At 44.3% G+C, this 22,958-nt stretch overlaps 1 protein-coding gene and 1 long non-coding RNA gene across 7 annotated transcripts in view; one reads left to right on the top strand and one right to left on the bottom strand.

Moving 5' to 3' along the window:
- NFIA (nuclear factor I A) overlaps positions 1-22,958 on the bottom strand; it is a 349,943-nt gene that overhangs the window by 7,617 nt on the left and 319,368 nt on the right. The window lies entirely within an intron of this gene.
- LOC123615263 (uncharacterized) lies at positions 4,604-8,135 on the top strand. 2 transcript variants are annotated; one of them, XR_006722814.2, is made up of 3 exons: positions 4,604-5,205; positions 6,397-6,579; positions 7,320-8,135. It is a non-coding gene; the product is annotated as an uncharacterized LOC123615263 (long non-coding RNA). The 2 variants fall into 2 exon arrangements; XR_006722825.2 differs by having other exon boundaries at positions 6,397-6,498.

Consider the following 22,958-nt stretch of genomic DNA (forward strand, 5'->3'; position numbering starts at 1 on the left):
GAGTTTGCCAATGTTCTGAGCGTGTCTTACAAAATAAAGCATTAATGTCCATTTGAAATACGTATACGGGTTTTGCAGTCTGGTGAGGGCAGCAGGAAGGTTGATCACCTGGTGTTTTTCTCTTTTTAAAATTTTTTTATTGAAGGGTAGTTGATGATCACCTGTTTTGTTTTTTTTTTTGTATTAAATCATCAGCACCTAGCACAGTGCCTGGAATAGAAGCATCTCAACAAGAGTTGAGTGAATGGAGAATGGGTGAGGGGAGAGGTTTTGTGTGGTGATAAATGTCTTCTCTGATGAGTTTCACAACATCTCCTGTCACTGCAACATTCTCTCCACAGGTGATCAGCAGTGATGTAAGAGTAAGCAGAGCTGAAGGAGAAAAACTGCTGCACCAAGAGTCCTGGGGGACTCTGGACAAGTCACAGCATCTCTCTTACACTCAATGTGCATGAGGTAGATTTTATGACGTAAAATGTTCCTGTCAGCTTGGTATTTCTAAAATATTGTTTTCCAAAATGACATAGAATAATCAAGTACCAAGATTTCACCTTACTAGCTACCGTGAGGTCCAAAGGAAAAAAATGAGGCCATCTACATAGCCCTTGTTCATGCTTTTGCTCATTCGACATTTATTTAGAGCCTTCCATGTACTTGCTTGGCCCAGTGACCAGTTACCTTTTCTTCTCATAAATCCTTAAGTGATTAGCTTTGGGCAACAGTCTGGTGATAGATCACTTTATTCACTGGCCCTTTTTTCTCTTTTAGCTAAAATAAGTGACCAATTATGGGTCTAACATCAGAGTCAGTTTCTCAGGTAAAATTAAAAAAGTACGTGGCTTTTGCCAATGTTTCTCCAGAGACACCCTGTCAAATTCACCACATTTATCATTATTCACATTAAAATCATCAGCCTCTAGCAGAAGAGAATGGTTCTGAAATCTCTGAGCTGACAGCATCAGAAAGGATTACATTTGGGTGGATTCAGCCAGATGAAGGCTCGTCCATGTCCAAGAGATTCAATGAGGTATGTAAGGCAAGGACTCGTTTGGTCCCAGGGATGAATGGCCAAGTGAGGGTTACATGGAGGCTGGGATAAGATTTCCTGGTCACACAAGCTACCTTTGATTTCCAGAGGACTCGGGGAAAAAAAAAAAACAAAAAACCTAAGCCTGAACCGAAAAACTACTCATCCTGTCTACTTTTAGATGTTATTCTTTGACCACATGCTTTGAGGAACACAATAAAGCCTCTTGTGTCCTGAAAGGAAATCATCCTGGCAAATACACAAGGCCCAAATCAAACCGGACAAAAGAAAGAAGAGGTGGGGTGGGGGGAGAGGGAAGCGGACTCGGAACCGTGTTTCTAGTCAGCCTCTCGCACAGCTGACTCGGATCCCGGATCCGAGGCAGAGCCGTGCTCTCTAACGAAACAGCCTGGAACTCTGGGTGCGGCAAAGAACGCTCGCAATGTCTGTTCTCACACTTTCGAAGTCAGTTGTGAAATTCCAGGCTTCTTAAATCTGACACTGCGTCGCTGTCGTTCTAGAAGCGAGCGCCTGGGACCCAGTGAGTCAGCAGGGGGAGCAGTTTTCCACGCCACACTTGCTGGACACAACCTCAGTGCACTACAAAAATCTGCAGTGCTTCTACACTCCTCTTAAAAAGCAAAAAAGGGGGGGAAAAAGTTTCTTCACACATCTTACTATTCAGTGTGTGCCTTGCCGACAAGGTTACCCCAGAGCAGCTCTGTAATCCTTCACTGAAATAGGCTTTATTGATTGCTCTGGTCTATTGTTCTCTTTTCAAGTCCCCCAAGTTCAAGTTCATCCTGGTGTTACATCATGTCTGGTTGCTACGAGCAACCAGACAGACCCAGACGTGACTATCATTAGCAAGAAACCCTCCGCTCTCCTCCCACCAACCTTCCAGTGGCTCTGACGTAGCAGGCCCACTGCAAACACATTGAAGTATTTATTCTGCCTAATTTATGACCTACACAGCAAGCAAGACCCCCACTCCAAAAACCAACACTGTTGTATATTTAATTAATCTGTCTTTCTTGGGCACTTGGGAAAGTTAGACAAAGGACTAATTATTGTGTTTCACTCTCCACACTTTTCTTTTTTTTGCGGGGGGGTGTGTGTGTGAATATTTGCATGGGAAAGAAAACTACAAGGCCCAGCATTGCCCCCCCCCTTTTCTTTTTGCCCTATTGACATTTCATGAAATACTTTAGCTGCTTAAGGGAATTAGAAAAAAAAATGCGATGTGAATGTTACTCCTTCTGAGTTGGTATTCAGTAACACAAATCAACTCATGACATGTTTAAATTTAAATGCTAACCACACACTCTCAGAGTTACTTTAAAGGTTAGTTTTTAATCAATAGAAGTTGCTGACTCTGGGTTTTTGAGCTGCGCACTGCAGCTCTTGGGCTTTTGTCTAACGTTAAAGCTTTCAAACTTTTTTTTTCCTTGAGATGATTTTAGCAATGATTTGCAGACACAGAAGGCTATTGTGCTCTGACCAGCAACATGTCACTAGAGGAGCGAGTTGTCCTGGGGTGGGGTGTCAATATGACTCCTGAAGGCCTGGGTTGGGGGTCTTTAATAACCCGTGAAAAAAGCTCAATTAACCCTTTCAGGCCCAAACCAAAACCTATTCTTAAACTTTTTCACTCCTGTAATTTGACCATTAGTCCTTATTTCAACATAGCACTAATCTTCATGACAATTAACCCAGCTACTTGACCAAGGCTTTCCAGGATGGGAAGTCAGCTGGTTAGGGGAACTACACAGGGAATTTTTTTTTTTTTGGAATGAGGACTCTGATTAAATCATTTATTCCTAGAGATGGCAGATAAACAATGATAATACTAAAAAAAAAAAAAAAATTCACCCATCCATATCACTGCATGGTTTGTAGCTGAAGAAGCCCCTAATTCTGTTATGATGAGCATGACAGCCACATGTGTGTAAGCCACTCGCTTTCTAAAAACTTCCATGAACTATGAATAACGTCAAATGGACAAGATAATATTTGGAAAAGCCCTTTTTTTTTTCTCTTGTGATATTTTCTTATAAAATCTGTTATACAAACGGTCCAAATTTCAAAACATTTTACTTGATGAATAATTCTGGGCATTGTCTTCTTGGGTCATACAAGAAAAATATGAAAGAAATCTGAGATTGTTAAATTGTGGTTGAGGAGCAAATCACTGGGAAAACGTTGCTACATTAAACGAAATTCATTTATGGGGAGTCAAAAAATTATCCTCAGATATTTACTGATATAAGCTTACATTTCCTATATTTTCTGCCTTCATATTGTATAGCCCTTTAATCTAACCTACTGTATCCAGATGGACTACAAAGGAGTCTCTGTCCCTTATCTGCAGGGAGTTCCAATATTACAGTAGAATATAGGACGATGTTATCTTGGTACATTTACATTAAGGAAGTAAACACAGAGCTTTGATCTGTTTTCTCCTTGGGAACTCTCAGCCACGGTTGTTTTGGAGGTCCATAAATCCACACTCCCACAAAGGTTCGAGTTCAGTAAAATTAGTCTGTTACGTTCACAATTTCTACAGTTTGGGAATTGTTGGGAGGGTGGGGGTGGGGTGTGCCGGAAGGGGGGTAATTGTCCTCTCTCAGTGCTCAAGGTGAAACATCAAAAGAAATCTGCAGTCCAGGACCAGAGCTCAGCTTTCCTTTCTCCAGTCAATGAAGAAGTAATCTCATCAGGTTGGAAAGTGCTGACTAAGGATTTAATAAAGTGCCTGCAGATGTGGCGTCTCTAAGGTATTCAACTCATGTAATGCAAAACAGCTCCACACTGAATGTGCTTATAAAATTTCATTTAACCATTGCAGTGCGACTTTTTTTTCCCCTCATCGTTCTCTAAGGAGTTTTATCACACTTCCCGCCCCTTAATTTACGGCTCCGTGAAAGTTCGAATCCCATTCTGCCAGGATTCTGGAATACTCACGGTAGTCAGGTTTTATGAACCATAAACAATATCTCTCCGGCTGCATCCTAAGCAGGAAGCCTGCGGTGGTACCTCTGGCAGTGGCCAACTCTTTCCTTTCCTAAGTCGCAGGGAGAGCAATTAGGAAATTGAGGCTATTTCCCCAAAATTTGGTCACGGGGGTGTTTAAGACAAGGCTGATGAAGAAGACTCAACAGTCTTCCTTAACAACGAACATGCTAGTGCGAATAACAACTTTTTCAAAAAGCTTTTAATATACTCTTTCCACTAAGAGGGCAGGATGTATATTTAAGAAACAAAAGGAAATACAAGTCTGTTTGAGATAGCTGTATTTTACTTTAACCAAAAAAAAAAAAAGGCGAGGGTGCTGGGGGGGAGTGGGGAGGGCGGAACAGACTGTGACGCGGCAGAATCTGTTTTTCAAATTAAAAAGTTAAACAAAAGGCCTCAAGGGCAAAGTTGAACACTGCGGAAGGAGGTTGTTAATGTGGAATCCAGAACTGGGTGTGACACTCCATTTTCTTCTCCAGGCAAGGTGGGTTATTTAAGGACATTCCCGCACAGAACACAGAAACAGGCAAATACAGGGAGGCCTCTGCCCCCACTCAGCCAGCAGGCCCCACTCCCCTCTCCTTCCTACTCCATCAGCCCCCAGAGAGGATGTTGCCAACCAATACTGCAAGAGTTGCGGTCAACGTTTTGACTTCTCTCTTGAGGAGATGCTATCTCTGCTGGGTCACCCTAATCCAGTCAGTCATTTTTGGCTTCCTGCTCTTGTTTGGACGAGCTAGAGCCCACTGTTTAGCCCAAATGAGTTGTCTTTGGCAAGTTAGCTAGAAGCCTAGTAGCCTCCCCCAACCCCCTTCCAATACCATGGAGAGGGACAGGGCCTCTGAGCTTCCCACATTAGAATCCACCACTCGGGAGCATTTCTTCACTCACTTAGCAAGCCCTAGCATCCTATGGTGTGCTCTGTGTGCCAGGCTCTGCGGATGTAACGAGGACAACAAACATGGTCCCTGCTCTCGTGAAGTTGTCCTGCAAAAAGAAGGCTCTGGTTTTAGACTTCTGTATCCTTCAAAATACCAGCTACCTGGCTTTTCTCACAGTCGGATCTTTAAAAACTGATGTCGACAGATGAGGCTGAGCATCCAATGTCCGACGGACCCAGAACCGAGTCCCACTTCTCCCACTGACTAGCTTTGTGACTCCAGGTAAGCGAGGTCTCTGTCCTCGGGCCCCCAGAGGACTACCGGGAGGGACATTCTGCATGACATGAGGGACAGCAGTTTCTGACACCGGTTTCTTCTGACAAAGGGGCCATGCTGTACCCAGGTGTCAATTATTGGTATTGCCAGCCACGGGCTTTGATCTCTGCAGTCATTTTTCTTGGCTGATTTTGTTAATTAAAGAAAGCCAGTTTTCAATAATGCTAAACCAAGAGTTGTTTATTGTACAGGAAACTATTAAAACATTAATGGGCCATGATTGGCCCCGCTTACCTTTGTGGCCTTATCTTTTCACTGCTTGTATTCAACACTTGTGCTGTTAAAGTTCTTCCAGATCTCCCAAAGCCAAATGCTTTCTCCCTGCTGGGCCTTGGCACAGGCTGTCCCCCTCTCCTTGGCTTGGCTAACACTCACTGGTCCTTGTGGTCTCAGATTAGCAGTCCCTTCTTCCCAGGGGTCTTTCTGCAGGTCTTTAGTCCTGGGGTCTACCTCTGTCACAGTCACTGAACTGTAATTACCTGTTTTCTCCCCAAGAAAATGGACTATCTTCTTGCATGTGGCAGCCCCAGTGTCTTGCCTGGTGGCTTAATAAATACTGTTGAATAAAGGAAGGAAGAAACGAGGTGTCTCGAAGGTTCCCAGAGCCTAGTGTCTGTTCCTCCAACAAGGTAGTGAGATGGATGACTACTGGCATGGCTGTGTCCCATTCATGCTCACGCCGCATGTCCAGGTCTCTCCAAGTGACAAGTGCTCCCCGCAGGGAGACACAGGTCTCCACAAGCCGCCTGGAGCAGTTCCGATTGAAGAGCTATTGTGACGGGCCAACTGTGGCCAATTGCGTCTGTAGCATGTGCAATAGTTTTGTAACATGGACCGTTGCCTACTTACTACGAGCACAGAAGAGTTGTCCAAACCACCACTCCCTGGAGAGTGACCGTGTTGCTCCCAGCCAAGACCTCTGTTTGGTTCAAACCTCAAGACGGGAAAACACTAATCTTTTTACCCAATAAGCCATCCAGCACCTCCAAACCTTGAGAGTGCATACACAATCCAATTATTCCGACTGTTGTTCCAAAGTCTGACGCTTTCACCGTATTCCAACTTGCCCAAGTGTCTGCCTCACCACCAAGTAAATTCTTTCTTTTTTGGTCTCCCTTTTTTTTTTTTTAAATCAAGTCATCTTTCACCTCGTGAAACCAAAGACTTCTGAATTAAGAACTGCGCTCTGGCCCACTTCCGTGTGCCCTGCAGACTTCCCGGAGGGCTGGATGGACAGCGGTAAGAGCAAGAGCACTGGGGTCGGAGTTTACAGAATCCCACCGTTTCACTAGTACACTGTTATGCACTCAATGATCTTTGGTAAGTTAGCACTCCTAGGTCTCAGTTTTCGACTACGAGAAATAGAGATGACAGCTTTATCAGTTTTTGTGGGGCCTGAATGCCTGGAGAGCGAGAGGAGTAGGGAACCCCAGCAAGCCAGAGTCGACAGCTTCTCTAACTGTAAAGTGTGTACAGGCCTTAAGGTCCATGTGAGGCCTACGGAGGACCAGTGCCTCTGGAAAGGAATCGCTCACCAAGGTGACGTTCTCTTACTTCATGATATAATTTCTTTGTTAAAAGTAGTAGCTGCTTTAGTTCCATTTCTCCAGTTGCAAGAGAAAGTTCTTGAGAAAATAAAAATCTGTCTTTAATTGTGGTATTAAAATCAGAGCAGCGAAACCAACCGCTCAAAAGGAACTGGCTCAAGTTTATGAAAGGCATTTGGGCCCTTGCCTTGCAAGGCTGAACTGCACGCCTTGGAAGCTGGGGGCGAGGGGGAGAGGGGATGGGGTGGGGCGGGAGGGAGCAGTCAGGCAACCAAGTCGGACAGAAACAATCCTATTTTGGTTTTTGTTAGTGAATGGCATACTACATAGATCAGAGACTTCTTATAAAATACAAACCCCCACTGTACACAAAGCACAGGAAAATGTGAGGAAAAAAGGGAAAAACGAAAAGCAGCTTAGAGTGTGTTAACGCTGCCATTCTGTCAGCTTAAAGAGTATTTTATGCTTGATCAACAGCTCTTTTTTATTGTGCTTTTCTTTCATTCATTCAAGACATCAAAGCCGGGCACCACCAGTGTACCTGCCCTTCTGGAGTCGCTTGTGAGGGGGTTCTAATGAAGCACGACTCTGGGAGCCGGAGACCCCCGTGGACACGGCAGTTCAAAGGGAATATTTCAACAATGATTACATTTTGTAAATCTTTTTATGAAAGAGACAGCTTATTTCCTGCTTTTTCATGAAAAATAGATTCTATCCATTAAAGTGAGCCCGCACCACGGAAGCTGCTTTTGAGATCTGAGGTGCAGCGTGGGGATTAAGAGGACAAGGACCCGATGAAATCGTCCAGAGTTCCTACCTATTTGGCCGTGATGGCACTGCCAAATGTTCTGGGTGGAGCCGAGACGGTGCACCGGGCGGCTCGGCCACGGAAAATGAGATGACAACGGTGTTTTGCCACTGATTTTTTTCACCTAAGGCCCTGTTGTCTATTACTTGTTCTTTTTAACTTTTTTGATTCCACTAAGTCCAACCAAATATCAGAAGGCATCAGGCAACCCCTTCTACTGTACAAAAGTAAGATGAAAGATTTTAGAGTTACAGATCCATCAAATGCTGTGTTTTCATGCTCTGAAATGAGACGACCCCTTTTCCATATGGGAAATTAGCCATAAAAAAAAAAAAAAAAAAGAAGCTAGTTCTGGTCTGAAGATACAATACAGGCTTTATTACGGGCTACATGTCTGCCCCAAAGGCAAAAATAAAGAAGGCAGCCTGGCCCTTTGTAATTTCTGATTTTTAACATTAAAATAATCTTTCCCCAAGTCTGTCTTTCTTTTCTTTTCTTTATTTTTGGCGGCGGGGAGCGTGGAGGAGCAGGAGCAGGGCAGGAAGAGAATGTGACTTCCTGGGGGGCTATGAAATGAAAAAAAGTATGTTTTCTACACATCAGATTCCAATTTTAATTAAATGCCTGTTGTCTAACAAGTGCAGACCGTCACACTTAGGGCTGGCCCAACGGTGGCCCAGGGAGGTAACCTTTCTGGTTTAAAAGGAGAGGCGTGAGAGTGGAGGTCGGGGCTCAGCAAAGCGTGGCCGCATTACAATAATCAGGCCACTGAGTGCTTCCCACTCCTGGCTCTTCCCCCAAAGCTGAGCAGCTCTTCCCAAACATGACTCAGGTTCACAGTCAATCTATCACGTCAATTTAACATTCCGATTGTGCAGGCAGATAAAGTCGAGTAAGGGAAAATAACATGAAAAGTCCAGTGATTTAAAAAACCCTCCCAGAGACATCTTGCAAGAGAATGACAGAAGATCTGCTATTTGCCAGAAACAAACTCCCAAACGAACCTTTTCAGCCAAGGAGCCCTTTAGGCGCTGGATGGCACTGGCCACCTGTGCACATCCCAACCCCTGCTGCTGCCTCCTTGCTTGGTCCGAGCACAGGTCTTTGCTTCTCACCCCTTTCATCCTCCTCTGTTCACTGTCCAGGGTCCTCTCTCCTTGTCTGTTCCAGTCCTGTCTCCTGCCTCCTCCTGCCCCTCCAGCCTGTCTCTCCCGCTCCCTCTCCACCTGTGTTTGAGCCCTGTCAGGAATGAGGGCAGACCTCTACTCTCTCAAAGGCTGTGCAAACCAGCAGTCCCCCTACTCCATTCATGGATGAAGAAAGGAAGGAAGAGGGCACACTCAACTGCAAACACAGCCGGCCCGGCTGGCAGCTGGGACGGAGGCTTCAGCAGTGAGCCAGAGAAATGAGGAGGCGCAGAGGCGGACTCCGGACAGAATGTGGAGGCGGCTGCAGCATCTCAGTTCTCAGGCTCAGGAGAGAAGAGAGCCAGCGCAGACTGAGATGCAGCTCGGCATCGGACTGTGAGTCGGGGCCCGGGTTCGAGTCTCAGCTCCGTCACCGGCTGCCCTGTGACTCAGGCTGCTCTGATTACACGACAAAGATCCCATCCTCATACTTTCACCCTCCAGGAACACCTGCTTTTCAACTTTACAGGCCCAGGAGTCATCTTTTCCTTCTTCACTGTGTAGATGTGATATTGACAGCAATAAAACTGTTCATCTCCCTCACTGAGGGTGGAGTGAGCTTAATCACGGAAAAAGTTGAGACCTAAAGTTTAGTCTGTGTGACTTCAGGGACCCCACTTTACTTAGCCAGCCTCAGTATGCCAGTTATTATAATATTATTTATATTATTTGGGGGAGGAAATAGCAAACATAGAGATAAAACTTTGAAACACTGGCCTCAAATGTAAGCAGCATTATTCTGGGAGACATTGTTGTGATCTAGACGTCATGGGATGGGGTCAGGGTTTCATCGGAGCCAACTGCCCTGGATAAAAATGGCATGGTTGCCCTGAGCCCAGTCAAAGCTCTTCTGTGACATCCCCGAAAGCACAAACCAGAGACCAGCAAACAATGCTTTCCTCCTCCTTCTGAAAAATGTGGTAGGATTTAGGGTTTTATGGCAACAAAAGTTGTCTTTGTTAAGACGTGACTTGCAAAACAAACCCACATGGGGGAGTTGGCAGTTTCAAATGACAGTACTTTTTTTTTTTTTTTAATGCTGAAACAGCAAATGCTTTTTATGTTCAGATTTATTTCCTTCTAAATTTGTAGATTAAATTTACAACTAAGCAATATTCACTACTACAAACAATTAGACTCTTCCCGCATATTTCCAGGGGAGGTGAGTGGAAAGCTTCTCGGTAGGGCTGGGGTGGGGAGCTGTGCAAAAGTGAAATCCCAGGGCATTAACAGTCTCCGTCAAGGGTCTTATCAACGATTTAGACATAAACATAATATATGGGATCAGAGCTCCTTGGCTTCCCTGTCAGGAATCTATGCTTCTTGAGGAGAGATAGTATCATTCCAACCCAGAAAATTTAATTCAGTGCAGCTCACTTTTACCTTTTTAGCAATGACTTTAAAGATGGTGATCTCATAAGCAAAGATTACTAAAGACACATTTACAAATATGTCTTATAAAAAATCGAGCACGTGAACTACATCACTTGCTCTGCGTTCAGATGAATGCTACTCGGTGGTGCTCTCCTAGTAACTCAGATTTAGGAACAAACTCAGAACTCACACACACACACACACACACACACACACACACACACACACACTGCTAATGTGGAACAGTTCCACACCTCTACTATCACTTTATTATATTTTAATGAAACCAATTACAGATTGGATGACAGTTATATGTTCACTGGGTCTTTAAATATCCTTTTCTCTTGTTAAATCACCATATGGCGAGGAGATCCTATTGCTCCTTTTGCAGGGATGGTGGCAAATTCAAATGACAGGTATTACCTTCACTCTGATTCTGCGATCACAGAACCCTTGCAGGGATGCCACCTTGTGCCATCCTAAAGGTGGTTCAGTTAAAAAAAAAATACTTGAAGACTTTGCTTTCTTTTAAAGAAGTGAATTGTCTGAACTGAAATACGGCTTCCTGTCCTACCGTGGCAGCTTTCTGCGTTGTTCTCCAGGAACACGTTTACGAGTTCAAGTTCAGGTTTAAACTAAATAAAACACTCCTCAGGAGTTTATAACTGAGCCTCATTTACACGCGCTCCCTCTGAACTCTGCCGGCCTCAGGATGCTAGTTTCCTAGGCTTGGGGAAGGAATGTTTTGCAGTGGGAATCTGTACTGCTTTCTCAGGCATTTTAGATCAGAAGCCAGGCAACATGGAGGTTTAGCTAGTATTAAAAGTTTCCTCGGATCTACTATAAAGTCAAAGAAAGGGAGAAAGGGAGACAAGGCTCGGCCAAGAGAACTGGACCTTTTTAATTTTCTGATAAGGCTTTAGAGTTAACATTTCAGTTAAAAAGATTCTAGGCACAGATTCGAGAATTCCATAATCACGATTTCGGACTTCTCTGCAATCATTTTCAACTTTTTGTGGGAAATGGCCGATGTATATTTATTCTCTTCAAATATAAAAACTAGGGTTTGCCTAAACTGCTTTTCTGACTTGAAAAATGCAGTGTAAAAAGTGTCATGAAGATAAATGTCCCCAACCCAGAAGGGACTCCGTATCATGTTGATGAAAAAACCAAAGGGATTTCTGAGGTCAAAAAGAGCTCAGGGATTTTCCAACCAATAGAGTTACACTAGAGAGGAAGAAATGGCTATTTCTGGTTTAGAACCAGGAGGAGTTGAAGTAGGGGTTCTGAGATGCTCATAGAAACCAACCTGGAGAGAGCTGGCTTCCTGGCTGAGACTCAACCTCCCTGCTAATAAGCAAGGGTCTAGGAGTTCCAAGAAAGCAGGGATGGTCTTTGTAGACAAAAATGGAAGGGGAGCCAGATAAACAGCACTAGGGACTCTGCCCTCACTTTCTCTCTGAATTTGAGTTTAGCAAGAAGGTGGGTCCAGCAATAATAAAGCAACGCTGCAACACCCGAGAGGTACTCTGTAGCATCTCTGCCCTGGAGCAGTTGTTTCCTGGCAGGTGAGCATACCCGGCAAGACTGAGGGTTGCCCGTGGCATTCCCAGGACCCAGCCTCAGCGGCTGCCTCCCTGCAATGATAGGCGATAAAGTCAGAGAAATAGTTCAAAAGTAAGTGCTGCTCTGGGGGTTCAGAGAAGAAATGACCTGGCGCAGGGGGGAAGGACTGAGTCCATGGATGATCTGGTCTCAGTCTGTGCCTCTAATTAAGGATACCTTCCCAGCATGGTGGTTGTGAGGATGAAATGAAATGATGTATGAAACTATGAATGTGTTTTGTCTTTTAACTTAAGTTAAACTAAGCTGTTAAACTAGGGTGATGCCTTGTGTGTGTGTGTGTGTATATTCTTTTCTGACATGGGGAAGACAGAAACCTCATCTCTACAGGCTAGTGCCTGTAGCTTCTTGGCCTAATGCAATAATGGGCGGTCGCTTTTCTTGGATAAATACAGTAACAGCAAGAGTATGCTGGCTACATCCTCTTTTCTCTCAATCCCTTGAACTTACCCAAGCTCAAATGCTAGAAACATTAAGAACTTTAAAAAATCAAATTAAATGTGAATATGCTTCCAAATAAAACCCTTTGCTATGAACATAGTAAGTTTCTTCTATTGGATAAAGACATGAATAAAAGTAGAATCCACTTAGATGGTATTCTGTAGAAATGAACCATAAAATTCGTTTCTTTGAGGGCAGCAGTTTACTTACAATGACTGAATGAAATCAAGACTTACAACCCTAAATGTTTCTTAGCCTTTGGCCAGGAATGATCAACCAATCTGCAGAAAGATACTAATTTGCATATGAGAGAGTTTCAACTACACCATTAGTCACTCAATCCCAAATTACTGAGAATCATGTGTTCTTTCTTTTGTCATACTTTTGTTTCTCTTCTTTCTTTCTCATAAACATCTATCTAATTTTGACTCTTTCTCCACTGTCCTCTGGACTTCTACATTAAGGGCTGCTGTAGGAAACAGATTACACATAACTGCCTTTGTTTATCAAACATAACTTATTTTTTTTTAAAGTAACTCTGGCAAAATGGTGGATGGGCGAATTTTGAAACTTCAGTGGTTTGCTGACTTTCCTGAGGATTTAATTTCTCCATGCAGCTTTTTGTTCTTAGGAAGACAAAATAATTTGATAGTTGACCTGACAGTTCAAGAAGTTTTACATTCACTAATGAGTTGGTAGCTAGATGCAGATTTAACGTTATTCCATTTATGCTGAATCTTACGGCAAAACAGTAGTCTCATCCTTCTGATTTTCCTTAAGAAACAGAGAGCACAAAATCTGGAAACATGTTTGCTGGATGCAGTTAGATGGAAGGCATAGGATGAAGAGGGTGAGCTATTTCCTGGATGCAAACTGGGTACTTGGAGAAGCTGCCTTCTCTCTCCCACTCCCATAAGAGTTACTCAGTGGTTACAATCCTTCATCTTACTGTGGAGCTTACTTCTGTGCCTGGTTCTTATTCCAAGCAAGCAGCTGGGAAGGGGTGTGAAGGGATAGTCCAGATTTGACAGCACTGACCCCAGAACTGAGGAGCAATGGTGAATCCCATAAGGAGTGTCATTCTGCAGTTCTTGGTTTACAAAGGTCATTGTGATGTAAGGCCCAGGGGGAAAGCCAAGCAAATGGCCTTCCTGGAACATGGTGGGCTTGGGGGGAAGGGGGGGATGATGTTATTAGGAGGGAGGGTTGAAGAGAATTTGGTACATCTTTATTTGGGAAGAGGCCAAGTGAGAGAGAACAGCAAGGCCCCAGCTGAATGGTAATGACGTAGCAAATAGCAACATTCAGAGCTATCCAGATATCAGACAGAACAACTGGCAGATATGAAAATCATTATAAGATGTGAAATTATACCTCTCACTGCTTCATTATCACTATATTTCATAATATTTGTCTAGAAAGGCACACAAAGCCTATCAAGTTAAATTAATCTTAATGATCAATTTTAGTTTTATTCTAATTAAACAATTTCAATTTAATTAATGCGAACACAGAAATTAGTCAGAATTACAAATGTAAATGTTGAACTTTAAATCAAAGGTCCTCCCTACTCCCTGCCTCCCGTAGAAGCACTTTAAAGTGTTTGCCTCTGAAAGTTGATGGGAGTTTTAACCTTTGTCTGCACTGTGAAGGACAGAAGTTAGAGAAATATGCCACCAAAAGCAGGAGCACAGGCAGAAGGACAGGTTTAACACCCACCCAACCCACCTCCCCCACCACGCACACCCACCCACGCCCACACCCACACAATACTCCTGGCAGTACGTGAAGATAAATTCTGCAAGATGAGCTTTTAAGTTATATGCGTTTGTTCCTCACGATTTCAATGCACCTGGGTCAGTCTAATGGATACGGAGTTTTTGTAAAACACCTTTGTAAAATAGAAGCCGTGCACCTGTATCCTAAGCCACGTATTAAACTACCAGTCCCTTCCCTCCCTGGTGTCAGACAGCCTGCCTCTCAGTGCTGCTCTGCCCCTGATAAGCTGTGGCCTGGTAAGTTGTTTCCACTCCCTGGGCTTCGGCCCTCTTGTTTGGAGGTGCTGCCTTATGAAAATTACACACACTTTATTCTAAAATGTACCTCAAGTCATAGCTGAAAACAATGGAGCCTGGAGTAGAAAATCTTTTAAGAAAATCACCAGCTTCAGTATTCTGTATTTCTATAACTTCGAAAAATACTGGCATCTTAAAATGGGTTTGAAAATGGTACGGGGGTACATGTGTCTTGAGTCATCCTACAAACACATTTAAATAACCTTCCTTCTCTCTTAATAAAAATCCTGAGTTGGGATCCAGAGCTCTAAAAGTCTGAGGAAGGAAAGGACCTTAAAGGAAAAGAAAAAGATGGCAAAAATATGGAACAGAAAAAAAAGATACTAAAATGAAATGCACAGTCCCCCCCCCCTTTTTTTTCTATTTAGAAAACTTGTCCTGGTGAATCATACTTAGTGACGGGTCTGTAGTGTCGCTGATTCTTGGTCTTAGAAGAATGGTATATGATATGTAAGGTCCTGTGTTCTCTCTCTTATCCATAAAAGAGCCACGACTTCTTTTCCCACAAATCAGCCTTCATCCATGATCCCCCGTCATGACTTGTTCGCAACTGTGTATAAGAACTACTTGACAGCAATCAATCCACTATCACTGTTTGGGGACATTTCAGGAAAGCAGCAGAGTAATTTAACAATATAGTTGATTAGTGTAATAATCATCGTTAAATTTGGTGATGATGGTGGGATTTCCCCTTAAGTTGGTTAATGACCATGGACAACTCATTTCTTGACTGCCAGTGGTAGAAATGGTTTCTGAAATATTAACTTCTGCCCCATGGGAATGACACTTAGCCCATCACATTTAATTTCCGACCTTCACTGAACAGCGTGATCCTAATCCCTTGATTTTATAATCTTAACTAGGAAACATTAAAATATGGATTGACTTCAGTTGGCAGGAATCTTTATGTTCTTTTCACTAAAAAAGCTATAAATCCAATGGCTGACCTTTTATTTCCAGGTCACAAATGACACCCACTCGCTTTGGTCCATTCACACAGGATTTATGTTAGGGTCTACAGGTATAAGCCATGAAAGTTGAACTTTAATGAAATGTCTTTCAAAGATGTGCACTTAACCAAAAATTTCCCACAAAAAATTCGTGGATGGCCTTTTGAAAACATCCATCATATCCTCAAGTTCATTGCTGGCTTCAACGAACTCTGCTTCTCACTGATGGTTAAGTTCCTTCTAATAGTAGCATTTTTCTGAGAATATAAATTAGGCTTGTGTTTGGGATGATAACAGTACCTTAGTTTCCAGTTTAAGTTTCTAAACGGAAAGATTCCTGAAATGTTCTCTTTGCCACCACCATAATTCATCTATCTCCAGCTTAAAAATGTCTCCTGTCCTCTTCCACAGAATCAATGGTATTGATGGGAGGCCTTCCATGTTGTCAATCAGGGAAATGTGATTTGATGGGACCCCCAAGCGGTGGGGGGGGGGGGGGGAATATCAAACCTGCTCAGGTCCACACCATCTGAGTGAGATCAATGTTTCCCATAATACTCTTCCTGTCCTGTAGCACCCTGACTGTCACAATTAATAATGTAGCAGGAGCTGATTAACTTAAGTAAAGTGCTCTCCACTGTGTAAACACATAAAGATCTATGAGGCAAAAAGGAAGGGGGCAGGAAAGAACAAAACGTCATTTTTAATTTTCATGTGGACACATTCTCACTTTCTATTCTTCACTTGTAACAATTACTGTACCAGCCACTCTGAGGGAGTCAATAAATTGATCTGGGTCCTGATGGAGCAGCAGAGCAGACGGATCTGAGACACCATTATCTGCAATGGAGAGTGTTGGGGGCTGGGGTTGCACTTGGGTGGCAGAGGGCAAAGGGGAGAAGTCAGGCAAGGCAAGAAGGCATTGTTCTAGATGCGGAATTAATGCTCGACACGGAGCTTCTGGAATGGATAGATGCATGCGTGTGCTGTGGTGTGCGGTGTGCATGTTATGTGTGTGCGTGCCTGTGTTGGGAATGGATGGAGCGAAAGAAGCCTTCGACTTGGCTAAAGGATGCAGCCTAAGTGATACAGTATGCACCACTTATTTAAGTCCCGGCGGTATTTCAGTCACTCACACCCATCTGCAATTCAATGAGGATCACCACCCTATTAGAACTAATCATGTCAGCTGTGGATCTGACAAAATAAACATTCAGAAACTGTGCTCCCAGGTTCATAACTTGTTTTCGCGATGGGATTTTTTTCCTTCTCTCCCTCATCCAGCATAACGTTTAATAGTTTTTTAATATGAAATTATAACATACACAGAAACTCTCCGTATGCATCCCTCAGCGTATTTTTCCTCACAACCAGAAACTGCAGCTGTTAGCTGAGCTTTAACTTGCTCCTTGGGAGTGTGCTAAGTATGTTCTTAATAAATAAATATCATTCCACTAGCTAATGAGAGGATTAATGCACGACTTATGGAAAACGGACATGGGAGGATGGGGGGAGGGATGACTTAGCTCAGGGGGAAAATTACCAGATTACCTGGGGTTCTCACCACTTTAATTAACATTTCTATGTCTCTACTGGCAATCACAGCTCTCTGGTCCCAAAGATGGAGGAGACGCATCCTGCCTCACGTCTGGTGAGGTTCAATGCTAAGGAGTGAAAAGGCAGCAGCACACGTCAGCTTTCCCTGTGCCAGCGTAGTGGGCTGGGGGCTTCACATTCTAACCATATTGAATTTTCCCAATGCTCTAAGTGGAAGGCAGAAATTAATTTATAATTTTATAAATCTGACATCTAAGGGTCAGAAAGGCTAAAAATTAACCCAGGGTCACTGCAGAAGTCAGTTCAGGCTACCATAACAAAATACCATAGACTGGGTGGCTTAAACAACAGAAATTTATCATCTCACAGTTTTGGAGGCTGGGAAGTCCAAGATGAAGGTTCCAATTGATTTGGGGGTCCTATTCCTGGCTTGCAGACGGCTGCCTTCTTGCCAAGTCCTCACATGGCAGAGACAGAGCAAGCTCCCTGGAGTCTTTTCTTCTAAGGGCACTAATCCCACCACGAGGGCCTCACCCACATCTAAACCTAATTACCTTCCAAAGGCTTCATCTCCAAACACTATAACACTGAGGGTTCGAGCTTCAACATATGAAACTGGTAAGGGGGTACAATTTAATCCATATCAGTAATGCCCTGAGACAAATCAAAAGCAAGTCTGTCTCCAAAGCTTGTATTTTCTCTACTATGTTATAGTGCCCAGGAGAGGAGAGAACCTCCTGACTTTCAGCCTCAGTGCTGCTACGACCTGTAAAATCTCATACCTCACGAGTGTTAAACCAAGCTAGGTTCAGGTTCCTTCACATGCAGAGACCCCCCTGTGCCCCTCCCCTGCTTCTCATCTCCCGCAGAATAAAGTCCAAGTGCCTCACCACTGTATAAAGGCACGCGTGTACTCATGACTAGACCCTGTCTAACTTCCCAGCCTTGTTACTCAACATTCTCTGTCATTTACTTTGTATTAACCAACGTACCAGAACAGAGCAGAGCTCTCCCAACACACACCGCTGTTTCTTTGCACGTGCTGTTCCCCTCTCCTGGAATGGAAGTCTGTCTGTCTCCTTCGAAACTGGCTCATGTGAAATCTCCTCTAGAACGTCTCCCATGAATTCCCAGCCTCTCCCCAGGGTCAGCGACCCACTCTCTGTGCTGCCTGTGGGTTACACACACTTCAACTGTCTCCCTTATCAGACTTACTGTCACTTCTTTCCTTTTCTCCTTAGGAGTCTATGGGCAATGGATGGCAGGGACTGGGTCCCAGGTATCGGTAGGCCGCTTCCCCCCGAGTGTGGTGTCCGGGATACAGTAAGCGCTCAGGAAATTCTGCTTTCTTCTTCTCGCTAAGGACAACCACATGGCTGGTGAGTGGGAGAGGTGAGCTAGGAATCCAGGTATTTAGACTTCTCATCCAGTGCTCCTTTTACTCCTCCAGGATGTACTATGGCCAGCTTCCTTCTCAGACCTCTCTAGTGTGTTGTCCTTCCAGCTGCCCAGTCCCACCCCTTCCCCAGCACACAGACACACCTGGCCACAGACCCGTGGAAAGGGGATTTCGCTTGAGACGGGCAGAAAGCTGTGTGCCGTGAAGACTGGCTTCAAGTTTCCCTTAACTGCTCAAGGCAAGCAGCCTTTCCAGCCTTGGAAGGCAGCACTCAGCACTCCCCACATCCTTAAGGCAGCGCCTGGGGACCCAAGGTTCCTGAGGATGTCCCTGCCTGGGCTGCGCCATGAGACCAACACATTCAGACTCTGGGGGGTTGGGGGGAGGGGGAGGGCGAGGAACACAGGGCTAGGACAGCCTGTCCTAACCCGGTGTCCCAGCTCCAACCCAGGGATCCAGCTTATCACAAGCTCATGTGATTCATTAGTTAATGTGTAAAGCATTTGGAAAGTGAAAAGCCAATTAGAAGTGCTAAGTTATTTCATCTCTGCTGTAAAGGAAGCAATGTGAAGCCCGAGGAAAAATTCTCATGCAAATATTTTGGGGGAGGCCTGCTCTGCGGAATGTGACTCAATGAATAGGCTCCTTTGAAAGGCTCTACCCCCCAAATGCCACTGATAAAAGAATGTGCCTTCATCCTCAATAAACAAACAGGAAGGTAAACAAGTGGGTGTGGGAAAAGCAGCCAGAAGAGTCATTGAGAACTCACGTGAGATCTTTGAGAATCTCACAGTAGACAGTAGGCCCTGGCCTTCAAACTGTGTGTTGGTAGATCCTTCAAGGTCTTAAACTCATTAGAAGGCCTGGGAAAGCCTGCGTCTGCAAGGAACCTCTCCTAACATGGAGTCATTATTTAGAGTACAGAAACGTTTGGTAAAGCAAATTCCTCTCCGGCCTGGGATTTTTCACATGCAGGGGCTTTGTGGAAAGTGGGAACCCCACCTGTATTGCCTTCTCTCCTCAGAGTTCATGCAGCGGGGCCAATCCACTCATTTTCCTGTTCTCTGAACTCTGTTGACTCAAGCTCAGCAAAACCAGGCTCTTTTCTTTTGCAAAGGAAGCATCTGGTTCCAAGTCATAAAAGAGAAACCCAGAACCCACTGCTGACTGTTTGATAAGCACCTGGGAGGGCACACGGAGGGCACTGTTTCCCAGAGTTCCCCTTCAATTACAAAGGCACATGTCCTTCAACGCAGCCCTTTCAGAGTCCTCGTTTACCAGGAGAACCCTGACCCAGCTCTGTGGGAGCTGGTCTGCACAACACTCCCATACTTCTGCCCAAATCCTGGACTCCAACAGAGGGCTGAAATGAGATGATCACTACACATTCACACACACACACACACACACACACACACACACACACACACACACACACACACAGCATACACGCCCCCTAGACACACAGGGAGTGAGTGTGCAGGAAAGGCACTGGAAGACAAGCAGCAAGAGATGAAAGGAGTCAAGTGCGACAACGAGTTGAAAAGTGTGTGAAATGAAACCTACCAGGGAATGGGAAAAAGGAAGATGGCAGATACTGCTAACAGTCTACCCATTACCTGTTGCCCCTTCTTTCCGGGGGCAGTTTTGTTTAGGGAGGACAATGTGAGCAGCCCTGGGTAATGAATTATGATCTTAGCCAAACATTAATTTTGTGTTGGCTTTCCTGGCATCCTTTGCAGCGAAAGATTAAAATGTGACCAGTTTTAGTCAATGAGACCTAAACAGAAATTTGCCAACAGGAAACAGGGAAGGAGTACGGCAGGATCTTTGTTGCCTGATGTAAGAGGAATAACAGGGAATGATATGGGTATGATGTCTGGAGCTGCAGCAGCCATTTTGCAACCAGAAGCACCTGCATGTGGATGCTAAGGACAGTGGAGCAGAATGTTAGGAAGAGCAAAGTTTCTGCTGGCATCATGTAGCAGCTTGAAACAACGCCAACAACTACTCACTGACAAGATTCCTTCCTGTGTAAGAACAAAAAACACTTGATTGGCTTAAGCCACACTTAATTGGGTTTTATTCTGTGAGGTAGATACTATTACTGTTTTCATTTCATAGATGAGGAAACAGAATTTTAAAGGGTAACATGTTCAAGATCATTCAGATAAATGGCACAGCCAGGATGTGAAAACAGGTCTAGCCTATTCTCCAGTTCATGAATTTGTTCTTGTTCCCTCAAAGAAATCATGCTGAGTGCCAGGTGCATTTCCCTTAGTGTCCTGAAACTTCCACTGATCAGAAACATCATTATCAGGATCCATTTTGATGGTAGTTCTGCAACTGACACTATGGTTTTCTGACTTCACTGCAAGGCCATCACCTAATGCTGATCAAACTCCTCTCAGTTCTTTACACCCATTCACAGCTTCTTTTTTCAATCTTTGCCTTATTTCATTTTCTATCCCACTTTCCCAACAATCCCAAGGGCTAAGTGAATACAAACAGATGTTTAGTCCTTTCCCTTCTTCTGTGAAACCTAAAATCTCCTATGAAATCTCCCTCTTATCTTCCCCTTCTCTACTGATCTTATTTTAATACTGGAAAAGAAGCAAGCAAGAAAGGAACCACTATTTACTGAGAATCTACTGTGTGCCAGATCCCATGTAGGCACCTTAATTCTTTCAACAATCACCAATTCGCTTCAACAAAGAAGCTTTTCCCAATTTTTTTGGAGCCAGGCAAAAGACAAACAAACAAAAAGGCTAAAACCAAACCAAGACATGCGGCAAAAATGATGGGCTCTCTGAAGTACAAGAACTGAGGGAGAAGAAGGAGACCAGGACCTAGAACAGAGGCTCTTGCTCCGGCCAGCTCCTTGTGGCTGAGGACGACTAAAACGTGCCACCAAATTAAAACTTGAAAGACAAAGGTTCTGTTTATTGAGAAGTTTACTTTAAGAGTGTCTTATAGCCTGTCCGTGAGTTGGCGGCCAAGTGTCTGTGAAGAGAACATGTCAAGAACTCACAGGCTGACGCGGGAGCTGGGAAGCTAGGAGGAGTCACTCCTGCCCACAGCAGGAGGGAACAGACTTCAGGGGTAACTCATCTCTGCCAAGTGGTGCTGCCTATTTAACACCGATGGCAGGAGCCAAGAAAGTAAGAGAAAAAATGACCAGGTGTCGCCTTTCCCTGCAGATTCTGGGAGTAACAACTGTCGCAGTCCTTACCACCCTCAGGGACATGGCTTCCCCTTGGGAAGTCACTTCTTCATTGGCGCACACGTTGGCTTCCGAGGAGAAACGGTGTGCAGGGCAAGAATGGATGTGCCCAGCTGAATGAGGCTTTGGGAGTGCCTTTAGGGCAGATGCAATGGAAGAATCCACGAGATTATGATCTTGTGGAGGTTCTTGTCCTAATTGGTTGGATGGTTACTACTTTAGATCCCGTGTTTGGCAGGGAGGTTCTGCCCGCACCCACACAGCAGCATGTGAGGACGTGTTGACTGATCAAGTCCTTCTCTGATGGGGCACACTGAAGGGAGTGGTGTGGGCTCTGGAATTGGAAGCGGGTTTGTGTCCTGGCTCTACCAACCCCTGGCTCTGTGGTTGGGTTCTGGGGAAGTCACTTCCCTCTCTTTAAACCTCAGTTTTTGAACCTGTGTAATGGGTATAACAATAATAATGGCTTTGTCTACTTCAGAGGGTTGCTCTGAAGATCAAATGAGAAAATACTTTTGTAGTCCAGGAAACACTGTTTAAATATAAGAGTGTAGTTATCAACCAAGCAACAAATGCAATAATTTGCTGAGCGTTCAACAGGTGTCAAGCATGTATCTTCTCTACACTAACAGAATTTAAGACTAAAGATAACCATAAGAGGTAAATAAATTCAGTTCTTACCATTTTACCATTAATAAACCAGACTAGAAAAACTGATTTACCAAGAAAAAATTTAAAAATTACCCCAAAATGAAGCACACATACTACTAAGTGATGAAGTAAAGCTCCAACCAAGATCTGAAAGGAAGGCTCACAGTGTCAGCTGCTCTGCTGCTGGGGCTCTGGGCAGAGGCTGGCTGTTCTCACAGATGTGGACTAATATCATTAGTAAAGGTCTTTTTCCCAGGCAGGATGAGAGAATGAGCTCAGTCTTGACTTCACAGATGCAGGAACAAATAGGAAACTAGGTCAGGTCTTCAGAAGAACCCAGTGCAGCATCGGTCCTACTCCTTGATGTTAAGAGGATGCGTCAATTGCAGACCATAAAGAGAAAGTGGCCGGTAACCTTTCATTATGAAACAGTGAAGGATGCAGATCGTATCTGGGAAAGAGAGAAGGTCTGGAGACAGACCGGTGCAAATCCTGCCATGGGACAAGTGTACTCTCTGAAACTTCAGTTTCCTCATCCGTAAAACAGGAATAGTAGCATCAAGCTTAGAAGGCTCTGAGGCTTGGAGCGAGTGCGGGCACTGAACCTGGCATGCTTCGGAGCCTAATACAGAATGCCCATTTGGCCAATTAACTTTTTTCGAAAGTTAGGAGTCAGTGGAATTTTATCTGCCATTCCTCTCCAATCTTGGGAGTTTTTCGCTGCATGGGCTTGTAACAAAAATGCTCAGAGCCAACTCTAACTAGATGGGGGAGGAGATATATATATATATATATTCTCTCTCTAAGGAAATCTGAGTTTCTTCCCTTTGCCACTCTCCAGTTGCTCCTTGAACTTCTGTGTGG

Source organism: Camelus bactrianus, chromosome 13, assembly GCF_048773025.1.
Source record: "Camelus bactrianus isolate YW-2024 breed Bactrian camel chromosome 13, ASM4877302v1, whole genome shotgun sequence".
NCBI classification, from domain to species: domain Eukaryota; kingdom Metazoa; phylum Chordata; class Mammalia; order Artiodactyla; family Camelidae; genus Camelus; species Camelus bactrianus.